This window comes from Pseudophryne corroboree, chromosome 5 (assembly GCF_028390025.1).
Source record: "Pseudophryne corroboree isolate aPseCor3 chromosome 5, aPseCor3.hap2, whole genome shotgun sequence".
NCBI lineage: Eukaryota > Metazoa > Chordata > Amphibia > Anura > Myobatrachidae > Pseudophryne > Pseudophryne corroboree.
Genome location: NC_086448.1, coordinates 1,185,917 through 1,195,688, shown reverse-complemented (window position 1 = coordinate 1,195,688; position 9,772 = coordinate 1,185,917).

Sequence of the window (9,772 nt, the reverse complement as noted above, 5' to 3'; positions counted from 1 at the left end):
TGGGTCCCCCTCTCCATGCTCCCCGGTGCTAGTAGAGGCTGCTCTCCATGTGGGTCCCCCTTTACATGCTCCCCGGTGCTAGTAGAGGCTGCTCTCCATGTGGGTCCCCCTTTACATGCTCCCCTGTGCTAGTAGAGGCTGCTATCCATGTGGGTCCCCCTCTCCATGCTCCCTGGTACTAGTAGAGGCTGCTCTCCATGTGGGTCCCCATCTCCGTGCTCCCCCGTGCTATTAGAAGCTGCTTTCCATGTGGGTCCCCCTCTCCATGCTCCCCGGTGCTAGTAGAGGCTGCTCTCCAAGTGGGTCCCCCGCTCCATGCTCCCCGGTGCTAGTAGAGGCTGCTCTCTATGTGGGTCCCCCTCTCCATGCTCCCCGGTGCTAGAAGCTGATTTCCATGTGGGTCCCCATCTCCATGCTAGTAGAGGCTGCTCTACATGTGGGTCCCCATCTCTGTGCTCCCCGGTGCTAGTAGAAGCTGCTCTCCATGTGGGTCCACCTCTCCATGCTCCCCGGCGCTAGTAGAGGCTGCTCTCCATGTGGGTCCTCCTCTACATGTTCCCTGGCGCTAGTAGAGGCTGCTCTCCATGTGGGTCCCACTCTCCATGTTCCCTGGTGCTAGTAGAGGCTGCTCTCCATGTGGGTACCTCTTTACATGCTCCCCGGTGCTAGTAGAGGCTGCTATCCATGTGGGTCCCCCTCTCCATGCTCCCTGGTGCTAGTAGAGGCTGCTCTCCACGTGGGTCCCCCTCTCCATGCTCCCCAGTGCTAGTAGAGGCTGCTCTCTATGTGGGTCCCCCTCTCCTTGCTCCCCGGTGCTAATAGAGGCTGCTCTCCATGTTGGTCCCACTCTCCATGTTCCCTGGCGCTAGTAGAGGCTGATTTCCATGTGGGTACCCCGCTCCATGCTCCCCGGTGCTAGTAGAGGCTGCTCTCCATGTGGGTACCCCTTTCCATGCTCCCCGGTGTTAATAGAGGCTGCTCTCCATGTGGGTCCCTCTTTACATGCTCCCCGGTGCTAGTAGAGGCTGCTCTCCATGTGGGTCCCCATCTCCATGTTCCCTGGCGCTAGTAAAGGCTGCTCTCCATGTGGGTCCCCCTCTCCATGCTCCCCGGTGCTAGTAGAGGCTGATCTCCATGTGGGTCCCCCTCTCCATGCTCCCCGGTGCTAGTAGAGGCTGCTCTCCATGTGGGTCCCCCTCTCCATGCTCCCCGGTGCTAGTAGAGGCTGCTCTCCATGTGGGTCCCACTCTCGATGTTCCCTGGCACTAGTAGAGGCTGCTCTCCATGTGGGTCACTCTTTACATGCTCCCCGGTGCTAGTAGAGGCTGCTATCCATGTGGGTCCCCCTCTCCATGCTCCCCAGTGCTAGTAGAGGCTGCTCTCCATGTGGGTCCCCCTCTCCATGCTCCCCAGTGCTAGTAGAGGCTGCTCTCCATGTGGGTCCCCCTCTCCATGCTCCCCAGTGCTAGTAGAGGCTGCTCTCCATGTGGGTCCCCCTCTCCATGCTCCCCGGTACTAGTAGAGGCTGCTCTCCATGTGGGTCCCCATCTCCATGCTCCCCGGTGCTAGTAGAGGCTGCTCTCCATGTGGGTCCTACTCTCCATGCTCCCCAGCGCTAGTACAGGCTGCTCTCCATGTGGGTCCCCTTCTCCATGTCCCTCATTCCGAGTTGATCGCTCGCTAGCTGCTTTTAGCAGCATTGCACACGCTAGGCCGCCGCCCTCTGGGAGTGTATCTTAGCTTAGCAGAATAGCGAACGAAAGATTGCAAGAAAATATTTAGTTGCAGTTCTGCTAGTTTCTGAGTAGCTCCAGACCTACTCCTAGATTGCAATCACCTCAGTCCGTTTAGTTCCTGGTTTGACGTCACAAACACGCCCTGCGTTCGGTCAGCCACTTCCCTGTTTCTCCAGACACTCCCGCATTTTTCCCTGACACACCTGCGTTTTTTAGCACATTCCCGGAAAACGCTCAGTTACCACCCAGAAACTCCCCTTTCCTGTCAATCACTCACCGATCAGCAGTGCGACTGAAAAGCGCCGCACGAACACCAGCAAATCTACTAAGTTTTGTGTAAAATAACTTTGCGCATGCGCTCTGCGTACTATGCGCATTAAGCAACAAATCGCAGCATAGTGAAAATAGTCAACGAGCGAACAACCCGGAATGACCAACCATGCTGCCTGGTGCTAGTAGAGGCTGCTCTCCATGTGGGTCCCCCTCTCCATGTTCTCCGGTGCTATTAGAGGCTGCTCTCCATGTGGGTCCCCCTCTCCATGTTCTCCGGTGCTAGTAGAGGCTGCTCTACATGTGGGTACCCCTCTCCATGCTCCCCGGTGCTAGTAGAGGCTGCTATCCATGTGGGTCCCCCTCTCCATGCTCCCTGGTGCTAGTAGAGGCTGCTCTCCATGTGGGTCGCCCTCTCCATGCTCCCTGGTGCTAGTAGAGGCTGCTTTCCATGTGGGTCCCCCTCTCCATGATCTCTAGTGCTAGCAGAGGCTGCTCTCCATGTGGGTCCCCCTCTCCATGCTCCACGGTGCTAGCAGAGGCTGCTCTCCATGTGGGTCCCCCTCTCCATGCTCCCTGGTGCTAGTAGAGGCTGCTCTCCATGTGGGTCCCGATCTCCGTGCTAGAAGAGGCTGCTCTCCATGTGGGTCCCCATCTCTCTGCTCCCCGGTGCTAGTAGAAGCTGCTCTCCATGTGGGTCCCCCTCTCCATGCTCTCCGATGCTAGTAGAGGCTGCTCTCCATGTGGGTCCCCCTCTCCATGCTCCCCGGTGCTAGTAGAGGCTGCTCTCCATGTGGGTCCCCCTCTCCATGCTCCCCGGTGCTAGTAGAGGCTGCTCTCCATGTGGGTCCACCTCTACATGCTCCCCGGTGCTAGTAGAGGCTGCTCTCCGTGTGGGTCCACCTCTCCATGCTACCTGGTGCTAGCAGAGGCTGCTCTCCATGTGGGTCCCCCTCTCCATGCTCTCCAGTGCTGGTAGAGGCTGCTCTCCATGTGGGTCCCCATCTCCATGCTCCCTGGTGCTAGTAGAGGCTGCTCTCCATGTGGGTCACTCTTTACATGCTCCCCGGTGCTAGTAGAGGCTGCTATCCATGTGGGTCCCCCTCTCCATGCTCCCCAGTGCTAGTAGAGGCTGCTCTCCATGTGGGTCCCCCTCTCCATGCTCCCCAGTGCTAGTAGAGGCTGCTCTCCATGTGGGTCCCCCTCTCCATGCTCCCCAGTGCTAGTAGAGGCTGCTCTCCATGTGGGTCCCCCTCTCCATGCTCCCCGGTACTAGTAGAGGCTGCTCTCCATGTGGGTCCCCATCTCCATGCTCCCCGGTGCTAGTAGGGGCTGCTCTCCTTGTGGGTCCTACTCTCCATGCTCCCCAGCGCTAGTACAGGCTGCTCTCCATGTGGGTCCCCTTCTCCATGGCCCTCATTCCGAGTTGATCGCTCGCTAGCTGCTTTTAGCAGCATTGCACACGCTAGGCCGCCGCCCTCTGGGAGTGTATCTTAGCTTAGCAGAATAGCGAACAAAAGATTGCAAGAAAATATTTAGTTGCAGTTCTGCTAGTTTCTGAGTAGCTCCAGACCTACTCCTAGATTGCAATCACCTCAGTCCGTTTAGTTCCTGGTTTGACGTCACAAACACGCCCTGCGTTCGGCCAGCCACTCCCCTGTTTCTCCAGACACTCCCGCATTTTTCCCTGACACACCTGCGTTTTTTAGCACACTCCCGGAAAACGCTCAGTTACCACCCAGAAACTCCCCTTTCCTGTCAATCACTCACCGATCAGCAGTGCGACTGAAAAGCGCCGAACGAACACCAGCAAATCTACTAAGTTTTGTGTAAAATAACTTTGCGCATGCTCTCTGCGTACTATGCGCATTAAGCAACAAATCGCAGCATAGTGAAAATAGTCAACGAGCGAACAACCCGGAATGACCAACCATGCTGCCTGGTGCTAGTAGTGGCTGCTCTCCATGTGGGTCCCCCTCTCCATGTTCTCCGGTGCTATTAGAGGCTGCTCTCCATGTGGGTCCCCCTCTCCATGTTCTCCGGTGCTAGTAGAGGCTGCTCTACATGTGGGTACCCCTCTCCATGCTCCCCGGTGCTAGTAGAGGCTGCTATCCATGTGGGTCCCCCTCTCCATGCTCCCTGGTGCTAGTAGAGGCTGCTCTCCATGTGGGTCGCCCTCTCCATGCTCCCTGGTGCTAGTAGAGGCTGCTCTCCATGTGGGTCCCCCTCTCCATGCTCCCTGGTGCTAGTAGAGGCTGCTTTCCATGTGGGTCCCCCTCTCCATGCTCCCCGGTGCTAGCAGAGGCTGCTTTCCATGTGGGTCCCCCTCTCCATGCTCCCCGGTGCTAGCAGAGGCTGCTCTCCATGTGGGTCCCCCTCTCCATGCTCCCTGGTGCTAGTAGAGGCTGCTCTCCATGTGGGTCCCGATCTCCGTGCTAGAAGAGGCTGCTCTCCATGTGGGTCCCCATCTCTCTGCTCCCCGGTGCTAGTAGAAGCTGCTCTCCATGTGGGTCCCCCTCTCCATGCTCTCCGATGCTAGTAGAGGCTGCTCTCCATGTGAGTCCCCCTCTCCATGCTCCCCGGTGCTAGTAGAGGCTGCTCTCCATGTGGGTCCACCTCTCCATGCTCCCCGGTGCTAGTAGAGGCTGCTCTCCGTGTGGGTCCACCTCTCCATGCAACCTGGTGCTAGCAGAGGCTGCTATCCATGTGGGTCCCCCTCTCCATGCTCTCCAGTGCTGGTAGAGGCTGCTCTCCATGTGGGTCCCCATCTCCATGCTCCCTGGTGCTAGTAGAGGCTGCTCTCCATGTGGGTCCCGATCTCCGTGCTAGAAGAGGTTGCTCTCCATGTGGGTCCCCATCTCTGTGCTCCCCGGTGCTAGTAGAAGCTGCTCTCCATGTGGGTCCCCCTCTCCATGCTCCCCGGCGCTAGTAGAGGCTGCTCTCCATGTGGGTCCTCCTCTACATGTTCCCTGGCGCTAGTAGAGGCTGCTCTCCATGTGGGTCCCACTCTCCATGTTCCCTGGTGCTAGTAGAGGCTGCTCTCCATGTGGGTCCATCTTTACATGCTCCCCGGTGCTAGTAGAGGCTGCTATCCATGTGGGTCCCCCTCTCCATGCTCCCTGGTGCTAGTAGAGGCTGCTCTCCATGTGGGTCCCCCTCTCCATGCTCCCCAGTGCTAGTAGAGGCTGCTCTCCATGTGGGTCCTCCTCTACATGTTCCCTGGTGCTAGTAGAGGCTGCTCTCCATGTGGGACCCCCTCTCCATGCTCCCCGGTACTAGTAGAGGCTGCTCTCCATGTGGGTCCCCATCTCTCTGCTCCCCGGTGCTAGTAGAAGCTGCTCTCCATGTGGGTCCCCCTCTCCATGCTCTCCGATGCTAGTAGAGGCTGCTCTCCATGTGGGTCCCCCTCTCCATGCTCCCCGGTGCTAGTAGAGGCTGCTCTCCATGTGGGTCCACCTCTCCATGCTCCCCGGTGCTAGTAGAGGCTGCTCTCCGTGTGGGTCCACCTCTCCATGCTACCTGGTGCTAGCAGAGGCTGCTATCCATGTGGGTCCCCCTCTCCATGCTCTCCAGTGCTGGTAGAGGCTGCTCTCCATGTGGGTCCCCATCTCCATGCTCCCTGGTGCTAGTAGAGGCTGCTCTCCATGTGGGTCCCGATCTCCGTGCTAGAAGAGGCTGCTCTCCATGTGGGTCCCCATCTCTGTGCTCCCCGGTGCTAGTAGAAGCTGCTCTCCATGTGGGTCCCCCTCTCCATGTTCTCTGGTGCTAGTAGAGGCTTCTCTCCATGTGGGTCCCCCTCTCCATGCTCTCTGGTGCTAGTAGAGGCTGCTCTCCATGTGGGTCCCCCTCTCCTTGCTCCCCGGTGCTAGTAGAGGCTGCTCTCCATGTGGGTCCCCCTCTCCATGCTCCCCGGTGCTAGTAGAGGCTTCTCTCCATGTGGGTCCCCCTCTCCATGCTCCCCGGTACTAGGAAAGGCTGCTCTCCATGTGGGTCCCCCTCTCCATGCTCCCCGGTGCTAGTAGAGGCTGCTCTCCATGTGGGTCCCCCTCTCCATGCTCCCTGGTGCTAGTAGAGGCTGCTCTCCATGTGGGACCCCCTCTCCATGCTCCCCGGTACTAGTAGAGGCTGCTCTCCATGTGGATCCCCCTTTCCATGCTCCCTGGTGCTAGTAGAGGCTGATCTCCATGTGGGTCCCCCTCTCCATGCTCCCCGGTGCTAGTAGAGGCTGATCTCCATGTGGGTCCCCCTCTCCATGCTCCCCGGTGCTAGTAGAGGCTGCTCTCCATTTGGGTCCCCCTCTCCATGCTCCCTGGTGCTAGTAGAGGCTGCTCTACGTGTGGGACCCCTCTCCATGCTCCCCGGTACTAGTAGAGGCTGCTCTCCATGTGGGTCCCCCTCTCCATGCTCCCCGGTACTAGTAGAGGCTGCTCTCCATGTGGGTCCCCCTTTACATGCCCTCTGGTGCTAGTAGAAGCTGCGCTCCATATGGGTCCCCATCTCTGTGCTCCCCGGTGCTAGTAGAAGCTGCTCTCCATGTGGGTCCCCCTCTCCATGTTCTCTGGTGCTAGTAGAGGCTGCTCTCCATGTGGGTCCCCCTCTCCATGCTCTCTGGTGCTAGTAGAGGCTGCTCTCCATGTGGGTCCCCCTCTCCATGTTCCCTGGCGCTAGTAGAGGCTGCTCTCCATGTGGGTCCCACTCTCCATGTTCCCTGGCGCTAGTAGAGGCTGCTCTCCATGTGGGTCCCTCTTTACATGCTCCCCGGTGCTAGTAGAGGCTGCTATCCATGTGGGTCCAACTCTCCATGCTCCCCGGTGCTAGTAGAGGCTGCTCTCTATGTGGGTCCCCCTCTCCATGCTCCCCGGTGCTAGTAGAGGCTGCTCTCCATGTGGGCCCCCCTCTCCATGCTCCCCGGTGCTAGTAGAGGCAGCTCTCCATGCTCCCCGGTGCAAGTAGAGGCTGCTCTCCTTGTGGGTCCCCATCTCCATGTTCCCTGGCGCTAGTAGAGGCTGCTCTTCATGTGGGTCCCACTCTCCATGTTCACTGGCGCTAGTAGAGGCTGCTCTCCATGTGGGTCCCCCTCTCCGTGCTCCCCGGTGCTAGTAGAGGCTGCTCTCCATGTGGGTCCCACTCTCCATGTTCCCTGGCGCTAGTAGAGGCTGCTCTCCATGTGGGTCCCTCATTACATGCTCCCTGGTGCTAGTAGAGGCTGCTCTCCATGTGGGTCCCCTTCTCCATGCTCCCCGGTGCTAGTAGAGGCTGCTCTCCATGTGGGTCCCCCTCTCCATGCTCCCTGGTGCTAGTAGAGGCTGATATCCATGTGGGTCCCCCTCTCCATGCTCCCTGGTGCTAGTAGAGGCTGCTCTCCATGTGGGTCCCAATCTCCATGTTCCCTGGCGCTAGTAGAGGCTGCTCTCCATGTGGGTCCCCCTCTCTATGCTCCCCGGTGCTAGTAGAGGCTGCTCTCCATGTGGGACCCCTCTCCATGCTCCCCGGTACTAGTAGAGGCTGCTCTCCATGTGGGTCCCCCTCTCCATGTTCCCTGGCGCTAGTAGAGGCTGCTTCTCCATGTGGGTCCCCCTCTCCATGCTCCCCGGTGCTAGTATAAGCTGCTCTCCATGTGGGTCCCCCTCTCCATGCTCCACGGTGCTTGTAGAAGCTGCTCTCCATGTGGGTCCCCCTCTCCATGCTCCCCGGTGCTAGTAGAGGCTGCTCTCCTTGTGGGTCCCCATCTCCATGTTCCCTGGCGCTAGTAGAGGCTGCTTTTCATGTGGGTCCCACTCTCCATGTTCACTGGCGCTAGTAGAGGCTGCTCTCCATGTGGGACCCCTCTCCATGCTCCCCGGTACTAGTAGAGGCTGCTCTCCATGTGGGTCCCCCTCTCCATGTTCCCTGGCGCTAGTAGAGGCTGCTTCTCCATGTGGGTCCCCTTCTCCATACTCCCCGGTGCTAGTAGAGGCAGCTCTCCATGTGGGTCCCCCTCTCCATGCTCCCCGGTGCTAGTAGAAGCTGCTCTCCATGTGGGTCCCCCTCTCCATGCTCCCCGGTGCTTGTAGAAGCTGCTCTCCATGTGGGTCCCCCTCTCCATGCTCCCCGGTGCTAGTAGAGGCTGCTCTCCATGTGGGTCCCCCTCTCCATGCTCCCCGGTGCTAGTAGAGGCTGCTCTCCATGTGGATCCCCCTCTCCATGCTCCCCGGTGCTAGTAGAGGCTGCTCTCCATGTGGGTCCCCCTTTACATGCCCTCTGGTGCTAGTAGAAGCTGCGCTCCATGTGGGTCCCCATCTCTGTGCTCCCCGGTGCTAGTAGAAGCTGCTCTCCATGTGGGTCCCCCTCTCCATGTTCTCTGGTGCTAGTAGAGGCTGCTTTCCATGTGGGTCCCCCTCTCCATGCTCTCTGGTGCTAGTAGAGGCTGCTCTCCATGTGGGTCCCCCTCTCCATGTTCCCTGGTGCTAGTAAAGGCTGCTCTCCATGTGGGTCCCTCTTTACATGCTCCCCGGTGCTAGTAGAGGCTGCTCTCCATGTGGGTCCCCCTCTCCATGCTCCCCGGTGCTAGTAGAGGCTGCTCTCCATGCTCCCCGGTGCAAGTAGAGGCTGCTCTCCTTGTGGGTCCCCATCTCCATGTTCCCTGGCGCTAGTAGAGGCTGCTTTTCATGTGGGTCCCACTCTCCATGTTCACTGGCGCTAGTAGAGGCTGCTCTCCATGTGGGTCCCCCTCTCCATGCTCCCCGGTGCTAGTAGAGGCTGCTCTCCATGTGGGTCCCACTCTCCATGTTCCCTGGCGCTAGTAGAGGCTGCTCTCCATGTGGGTCCCTCATTACATGCTCCCCGGTGCTAGTAGAGGCTGCTCTCCATGTGGGTCCCCTTCTCCATGCTCCCCGGTGCTAGTAGAGGTGCTCTCCATGTGGGTCCCCCTCTCCATGCTCCCTGGTGCTAGTAGAGGCTGATATCCATGTGGGTCCCCCTCTCCATGCTCCCTGGTGCTAGTAGAGGCTGCTCTCCATGTGGGTCCCAATCTCCATGTTCCCTGGCGCTAGTAGAGGCTGCTCTCCATGTGGGTCCCCCTCTCTATGCTCCCCGGTGCTAATAGAGGCTGCTCTCCATGTGGGACCCCTCTCCATGCTCCCCGGTACTAGTAGAGGCTGCTCTCCATGTGGGTCCCCCTCTCCATGTTCCCTGGCGCTAGTAGAGGCTGCTTCTCCATGTGATTCCCCTTCTCCATGCTCCCCGGTGCTAGTAGAGGCAGCTCTCCATGTGGGTCCCCCTCTCCATGCTCCCCGGTGCTAGTAGAAGCTGCTCTCCATGTGGGTCCCCCTCTCCATGCTCCCCGGTGCTTGTAGAAGCTGCTCTCCATGTGGGTCCCCCTCTCCATGCTCCCCGGTGCTAGTAGAGGCTGCTCTCCATGTGGGTCCCCCTCTCCATGCTCCCCGGTGCTAGTAGAGGTGCTCTCCATGTGGGTCCCCCTCTCCATGCTCCCTGGTGCTAGTAGAGGCTGATATCCATGTGGGTCCCCCTCTCCATGCTCCCTGGTGCTAGTAGAGGCTGCTCTCCATGTGGGTCCCAATCTCCATGTTCCCTGGCGCTAGTAGAGGCTGCTCTCCATGTGGGTCCCCCTCTCTATGCTCCCCGGTGCTAATAGAGGCTGCTCTCCATGTGGGACCCCTCTCCATGCTCCCCGGTACTAGTAGAGGCTGCTCTCCATGTGGGTCCCCCTCTCCATGTTCCCTGGCGCTAGTAGAGGCTGCTTCTCCATGTGATTCCCCTTCTCCATG